The sequence below is a fragment of the Thunnus albacares genome, chromosome 16 (assembly GCF_914725855.1).
Source record: "Thunnus albacares chromosome 16, fThuAlb1.1, whole genome shotgun sequence".
Taxonomy (NCBI): domain Eukaryota; kingdom Metazoa; phylum Chordata; class Actinopteri; order Scombriformes; family Scombridae; genus Thunnus; species Thunnus albacares.
The window spans coordinates 4,664,721-4,671,538 of record NC_058121.1 but is presented as its reverse complement, the minus strand read 5'-3'; positions in this window follow the sequence as shown (position 1 = coordinate 4,671,538).

Here is a 6,818-nt window from a genome sequence, read left to right as displayed (position 1 = left end):
ATGTCTCTCACTGTGTGTCTGTCTGCTTTCCTCCTGCGTCCCAGTTTCTCTGTTTGGGTTTTTGTTTCTGTTTTTCCGCCCCCTTCCTGTTCCATCTGTGCAGAGGAGGCAGTCCTGATTGCAAAGCGGCACAGAGCACAGATGTTGAAATTGTCAGAAACTTTCTGTGGAGTGGAGATGAAATTTGACCAAATTGAAGGAAGGCTGCTTTGATGAAAGGACTGGATGGGGAATCATGTCTAATTTCACTAATGAGGCTCTTCACCAGCAATGTTAAGTAGGGCATGTAGTGCCTGGGAATGCACGAATATGAAGGGAAAAGCAGTGCTGGAAATATGAGGTAGAGCAGAAACAATTTTCCACAGTTAATCAGAAATGAGGCCACAGCATGTTTTATTTTAATTGCAGTTTTTGGGATATATTTATTTATTTTTCAAATCTTTTTAATTATTTTAGAAAGTTGAAGAAATCAGAGATTCAGATAATATAATATTATTAATGATCATAGGAATTTTAAATACTTATTTTTTGCCTATAAGGTGGAAGCTGGACTGGATGATGGATGGATGCTCACAAAATTACATACAATAAACTGCTCACTCAAACTACTTTATGCTAAACTAATGATGCGGACATGTGAACAATTTTGTAAGTTTTCCCAAAAACTTCTGCTTCATGTGATGATTTTCCTGAAAGACAGTCTGGTTTCCAATTAAATCCAACCCCTGCAAATTCCCTCCTCCTGTCTGAGAGTGAGGTAAGCTGATGAGAATCAATGTGGTGCCACTCAGATATGCAGTTCTCTGTTTGGACAGAGGCAGCAGGAAGCTAGCAGAGGCAGCTAGCTGGGAACTAGTAGAATGTAAACTCCTCATCAGTTTGTTTCCCTATCAACCATCAATCAACCATCTATCACCTATTGTTTTTATATGCTCTCCATAAACTCTTCCTACCTGCACAGTGAAAATATTAAGGCACCAAAACCTTCTCCTTCAATAGGAAAATATGGCTTGGAAAGAAAGATACAAAGTCATCAGTCATTCATCAGTCATCAGTGATATGGGCTTTCCAGCTGCCTGGATAGAAAAACTGAGTAGGAGTGGAGTCAGAGCGAGGTATTTATATTATTCTAATTGGCAAAGAGAGGAGATTAGAGAGGAGGAAGAGACGGCAGGAAAAATTAAATAAAAGAAAGAGACAAAAGGAGAGAGAAAACAGATCTGCAGCAGAGAGGAGAGTCAGTAATAACGAGGAAGATTGTTACAGCAGCAACCTGAAATGGCCTGAAATGTTCTGTTCCTCAGAGGACACAAACACAGTATATACTGTAGATCTGTGCACATACACATTCTAGGAATATGTAAGTAAAGGCCAGCGTCAGCATTCTGCGTGGGATACAGATGGTTGAGGGCAGTGTCCTGGTCGAAGTTCATTCAGAGGCTTCACAACTGCACTGCTTCTGCTGGACGTCACTGGTAAGACGACATGCACCTCACAGACACACCACACATTATTGCAGACACACACAGAATAACAAGGATACTTGAGTAAATAGATACATTCTATTGAGGTCCTGTGCCTGACCTCACATCCTCCTACAGCCGACATACTGGCAGAGAACATGCTTTTCTTGGTCCTGCTAGCGTGTAAATGTGTTAACACTGACTGCTGAGGTACTGTAGGTAGTTATCAAAGATCAACTGTGTCTGATGTGTAAAAAAAACTGCACAAATACAAGAAGTAGAGCTACATTTTTCTCTTACTGAACATGAATATTAGTTATTAGCTGTGGTAGTCATTTTTTAAAGGAATAGTTTGACATCTTAGAAAAGGAGTTAGATAAGAAGATCAATGCCACTCTTGTCTCTTTATGGTAAATACAAAGCTATCACTGGGTTAGCTTAGCTTAGCATAAAGACTGGAAATAGGAGAAAACAGCTAGTCTAGCATTGTTCAAAGGTTACAAAATCTCCCTCCCAAAACTCTAAAGCTCACTAATTAACATGGTATAATGTGTTTGTTTGAGCTGTACAAAAACCAAAACCTGAAAATGACACATTAGTCAGACATTATGGGTCTGACTATTTCCTGGCTGGGAACAGTTCCTGGAGTTTTGTCATCTATCCTGGCCAGGCTAGCAGTTTCCTTCAAGCCCCCAGGAACAGGGTTATGACAGTGGTTCATTTCTTACTGGGTTACATCACCATGGTGACTTATGCTGAGCAGGTTAACTTCAGAGGATTGGATCACAACCTGTCAACACCCCGACCACTGACCAATCAGATCACTGGAAAAAAAAGGAGTCATCATTCCTACAGGATCCTGACATGAACAAAAGTCCTGAGTTTACAATAAAGTGTACAAGTAACATATATATTTTTATGGGTCAGTAGAAACATTTTATTGTTCTAGGCTTTCTATTTCCACTCTGGTTTTAAAACAGAGTCTCTAACAAACACAGATATCTTTTACGACACTAAACACATAATGATGATTTTAGCTGCATTTTAATTGTTTAAGTTGGTTTTATCCCTGGAGTGACAGCTGACAGTGTGGATGATTTTACACTCTCATTCCATCACTGCAGCTCAGAATAACACGAGACAACTATGTGATGATAACTGGAAATAAAAACAAAAGACTATTTTTTTATTAGAAAAATAATCCACACTGTTAATTGGCCCCATGATTATAAATGCAACATTTGGGTCAGATAGACCTCATCAGTCTTTAACTACTTTTCTACTCTTTGCAGTTTTTATGTGACTTAAATACAGAATGGTTTCTTCATCATCCAACTAAATAGCAAAAAATACTCACTCTATAGTCAAGTCATATATAATAATACCTAAATGTATTTTAAGCCTTTGCCTGCTTTTAATATGTATTTCTACATTTCCAGTGTTTCTACATCTTCTCTTTCTATTGTATGATTACAGGCTTGTTTATTTTTTACTTTGTTGAGTATGATTAAAACAGAAGTTTTCTGCAGGTACTTGGTATTACTGTTTCGTCTCATATCATATGAAGTACTTCATTCATGGTTCTGATGATGTCGCTTGTAATTAACAATCCCGCCTCTTTCACACGAACGTGCTCGTAGCTGGAAAACCCAAAGTTGACTGAGCTAGATGATAGCCATCTTCATTGTACTGGTTACTAGATGACCAATGTTGGCTCAGTGAAGCCAGCTAACAAAAAGATACTCTGGGTATGTTGAACTTGCTTCACAGTACAGGCCCCAGGTATAGCTAGATCCGGCTGTTGCTAACGTCAATTCATGACGGTGCTACTATTTTTGTGCTCGTCAACAAATTAGCAGGGATTTATGTAACCACTGTATCTCTCTGCATCATAAGGCTTGATGTGAAATAAATGGTCAGAGGGTGGAAACCGGTTCCATTTCATAACTGATTCACAACAAAATAATGAATGAACTATGGACCTACTGCCTTCTTTCACCCCTCAATATGGTACTCAGGCTTAGATGGAAATATCCCTTACCTTAAAAGTAGCCTTGTGTTGTTTAGTGTTAGGCATGTGAGGTCATATTGACCAGGTGATGGAACACAGTCTCCAAAGTGAGGTCAGAAATGCATATTAGACAAAAGTGAGGCATGGGTCACCTCCCCTTACTTTCTGCACTTGCTGAATGTCAAACAACTGTATGAGTTTCTGCTTCACATTATGCATTTGTGGCAGGAAAATTCTCTTCATATGCACAGAGCTCATGTTTTGTATTACGTGCTCATTTTACACTGTTCTTTCAAGATTAGGCCACTCTACTCCTCTAAGTATTGTAAATTTAATTTCATTTGCAAGTGCTTCATTTTCATCTGCTGAACTGGATGATTGACAATATAAACACAAGATTCAAATATAATTTCACAGTAATGTGTTTACATGTCAAAGACTTTCCAAGATGAGAGTGATATATGCAGAAAATAACTGACTCAGACGAGCACTTCTCTCTGCTCCCCAAAGACAAAAGCAAAAATACGTTTTGGGAGGAATACAAATCTTAATATCTTGAGACACCACATGTGAATGTTTGTACTGATACGTATTATTATTAACAGCTTTCCTGACAACCGTAGAAACCAAGTGGACATCCATCTATCAGTGTGAAAACATTACAGCTGTTCACAATATAGTCTGAAATAGCATTTATAGATGTGTCTCTCACGCCTACACACAGCTTGCTTTATGGTTAAACTATGTGCATTGATAGATGACACTGTCAGATACACTGCCTATACAGAAATTATGATGTATCACTTTATTAAAGCCTTCCAAAAGTTACTAAAATAACATCATTTTAGTGTGTAAATTTGGAATATGTGTAGAAATGTTGATGTATAAAATGTAACAACACAAAGACCTTGAAGTAAGACTTTCTGTTAGATTCGGGAAAATGGAGGCCGCCAAACTCAGATAAGCAGTGACCAGTGTGATTACATTCACTTTAAGTGACACTGTGTACTTTCTAATCACCTTGTGATTACAGGGAGGGAGATGTTCCTAAAAGGAGTAATTGGGAGGGGCAGAGATGTGATAAAATTGTTGTTGGTGCTGGTAGATAAGCTGTCAATGTGTCAGCAGCAATTTGATTGTACGTGACAAGCATTCTCATCTCTGGTAATTCATTATGACACAGTAGCTGGGAAAATATCCAAAAATTGCTGCTTTCACAGTGGGTGGTAGTTCAGCTATTTTCAAACGGCAGCACAGTCGGCAACATATGATGGTGACATATCAGCTCATTCAAACAGAGGTGGCTGAACTTTATCAAGAAAAGCTAATTCCTATCATGAAAGTCAGCTAATGTCTCAATTTTCTGTACTCTCCTAAAGTAAGACATACTGTTTTAAGGACACAGTTTGTAGGTGCTGTATTTTGAAGGGTAGAGGAGCAGCTCTTCTAACATGTATTGATGGTATAAGAGGGTATTTTTAGCAGTGGGGCCCCAGGGATTGCAATGTCAATTGTTCCTACACTTTAGTACAGACACAATTATGTTGACATGCACTGGAGGGATAGCCATGCCATTTTATACAGACAATCATGGTTCCCCTGAAGATGAACTACTGACTTTGGTGAATTTTCGTCTAGCACTATCAGCAAGTCAAAGTTTTAAACATCTGCTCAACATCTTCTATGGAACAGCACAACGTTTGGTACACACATTCTTGGCTCTCTAGATGATGAATCCTAATAACTAGATCTACCAAAGTGGCACCAACAGATTTTGTATTTTAGAATTTAATGTCATTTGGATGGATTGATTGCCATGGAATTTTAAATGGAAATTGTATTCTGCACTGAATAAACCGTAGTAACTTCCTCTGAATTGTCATCAAAGTGCCAATTGTCCAATTTATCCATTACTTTGGTTTATGAACAAATACTTGCAAAACTGACATTCCCATCAGCCTCAACTGTATTTTGTGTTTGGTGCTAATTAGCATGTTAGCAAATACTAATGAGCTCAACTAAACATTTGCCTGCCAAGTATCAGCAAGTTTAAATTGTGAAGACATTTGTCTTTAGATCAAAGCACCACTGTGTCAAAGTACAGCCTCACAGCGCTGCTAACATGGTTGTAGACTCTTACCAGGGGTTCAGACTGAAAACAGCTCTGTGTTGAAAAATGCAAGGAGCTGTGTTGGTGGGGGGTTGTTGTTGTTTTCATTGATCTATTAAGAGAGCTAAATGCTGTGTTCCAAAATGGCACCCAATTGATTCCAATGAAGGTTGCTTCTAGGAGCATATATATATGCCAAAAACTTTTTTGGGCTTATAGAGCATCCACACTGGCTGACTTTGGAGTATTTGTATCACTCTGTAATGACTGTGTATGGGAAAACATGTTTTGGTGGGTGTTACACTGACTGTGGACACTACGCCAAAATTGCCCCTCAGCCCAGCCCTCTTCCTGGAGAGTTGGTTGCATTAAGTACTGGTGAGAAATTAAAATATGATCTAGGAAGTAATTAAGTAATCAATCAATGACTTTTAAGGCTTATCAAAGTGCCAAAACACTGAATGTTACTATGTTGAATCATTTTATCTACAATTGCAATGTAAACAGTAGAATTACCCAGTTACCCAAAATCCTAACAAACAGATACATAGAAAATATGCATATTCATAATTATCCATAAAAATGGTGCATATATATTGGAAGTTTAATGTAATCCTATTTCTACCAAAGAGCTAACATAATGTGCAACATATATTCTATCACATTAAAAGGGCTTACACTAGTTTCAGTTGGTACATATAGCAGGAAAAGTAGAAAAAATTACCCATGACCCAATGGTTCCTTTAAACCATTTGGGTGAAGAGTCTGAGGTCCAGTGCAGCAGTTGGGGGTTAATTGCCTTTCTCCAGGGCACCTTTAAATGTAAACAGGTGAAAGAAGCTTTCATCCAATTTGTCATCACACATTATTTCAGCTGGGATTAAAACTGGCAACCTTCCAGATGCAAGTCACAACTTCTCTTCACTTTCAGGCTACTGTAATCCTCCCCAGAATTCACCATGGACCTCATCATTCTGCAGTGTGTTTTCTCTGGGAGCCAATCCGTCCCCTGGCAGCGCTGACAGATGCTTTCAAGGACACTGACTGTTGGGAATAAATCAGCAGAAACCCCCAATCTTAATGGTGCACTCCACTCAATCACAGGTAGATAAAATTGCAATAGAAAAGCCATCATCACCTACTCATCCAGCAGCAGGGGGAGGCTTTTTGCTTGGTGATTCCTGCTGATTGCAGCTGATTATTGCAAGCTTCAATTTAGTCATATTTATCCTTC